Source organism: Octodon degus, unplaced genomic scaffold, assembly GCF_000260255.1.
Source record: "Octodon degus isolate 3935 unplaced genomic scaffold, OctDeg1.0 scaffold00091, whole genome shotgun sequence".
NCBI classification, from domain to species: domain Eukaryota; kingdom Metazoa; phylum Chordata; class Mammalia; order Rodentia; family Octodontidae; genus Octodon; species Octodon degus.
Genome location: NW_004524667.1, coordinates 10967067 through 10968710, shown reverse-complemented (window position 1 = coordinate 10968710; position 1644 = coordinate 10967067). Strand labels below are relative to the sequence as shown.

The following is a 1644-nucleotide window of genomic DNA, read 5'->3' as shown; positions in this document are numbered from 1 at the left end:
AAATAGGATCATAAGTCTGCATCTTGTACAGCAATTAACCACTAAGAAGAATATATGCAGTGTATTATTTGTTGAAACTGTACTTTTGATTTGATTTGAAACTGTCTCATTGCTATATGTTTATCAATAAAACTTTGAAAAGGAAAAAAAATAAAGAAATGAAAAGAAAAAAAAAAGGATGTGGATGAAGCTTACATGAACAAGGGAGAGATCGAGTCACACGTAGAAGGGCTGACTGATGAGATTAGCTTCCTCAGGCACCTGTATGAAGAGAAGATACATGAGCTGCAGTCTCAGATCTCAGACACATCTGTGGTGCTGTCCATGGACAAGAACCGCTCCCGGGACCTGGACAGCATCATCACCGAGGTCAAGGCCCAGTATGAGGAGTTCGTCACCGCAGACGGGCGGAGGCCGAGAGCATGTACTAGATCAAGTATGAAGAGTTGCAGACTGTGGCTGGGAAGCATGGGGATGACCTCCGCCACACAAAGTCCAAGATCCCTGAGATGAACTGCAGCACCAGCCACCTGCAGGCAGAGACTGAGGCCCTCAAAGGCCAGAGAGCATCCCTGGAGGCTGCAATCACTGATACCGAATAGTGAGGGAAGATGGCCGTTAAGGATGCCAACGCCAAGCTGGTCCAGTTGGAGGCTGCCCTGCAGAAGGCCAAGCAGAATGTGGCCTGGTAGCTGTGTGAGTACCAGGAGTTCATGAATGTCAGGCTGGCCCTGGACATGAGATCACCACCTACCACAAGCTGCTGGAGGGCGAGGAGAACAGGCTAGAGGCTGGATGCAGAACTTGAGCATCCACACAAAGATGACCAGTGGCTATTCAGGAATGGTGAACTCACCCTATGGGGGCCTCACAAGCCCTGGCTTCACCTGCATCAAGTCTGCTGTGGTTGGGAAGAAGATTGAGGCCCACAATGGGAAGCTGGTTTCTGAGACCTCTGATGTCCTGCCCAAGTGAGTGGGCCACAGCAGCCACTCCAGCCCGCACCTCTCCCACAGCTGCCCCTAAGCCCGTGGAGAGACAGCTGTACAAGGGAGCATTGGAAGCAAGAGACCCACCCGAGGCTCAGCTTAGCCCTCAACCCACCCTTGGGGGGACCTTACTGCCTGGGGTACCCCTTCTTGCCCATGCCCTTCACCAAAACCCAATTCAATTGTTTTTTCCCCCCAAAATAAAGCCTGGTTTTGCCACCTGATTAAAAAAAAAAAGAAGAAGCAGTTTCAAGCAGCTGCAAATCTCAAGGTTGGATGCGTGTGTGCACTTGCATGTGCCCGTGTGCACACATAACCCCTCACTTCTCAAAGCAGAGCCTGTATCAGAACTTGACTGAATAATCCAGTAGCTAGAGTTAGCACTACAATTTAAGCTACACTAGTTGTTCTTCAGAACCTTCTGTCATCTGTCAGAATGTTCTTTTCGCCCAGTAACCAATATCATCAACATTTGGAAAGCTTTTAGGCTCCAGTTTCTCTATCATCAAACTCAGTGGTCTCTCATCTCATAACTTCTGGAACCTGATTCTTCACAATCTATATGAAAATAGGTAGCATTTTGCTAAGTGCATTAATCAACAGATTGGCAAGAATTAATTTAAAAAACTCTCAGCAGTCTTAATAGCATAAATCA

General features: G+C 47.6%; 1 pseudogene; it reads left to right on the top strand.

Moving 5' to 3' along the window:
* Positions 1-177: 177 nt before the first annotated feature.
* LOC101569892 lies at positions 178-975 on the top strand (annotated as a pseudogene).
* The last annotated feature ends 669 nt before the right edge of the window (positions 976-1644 follow it).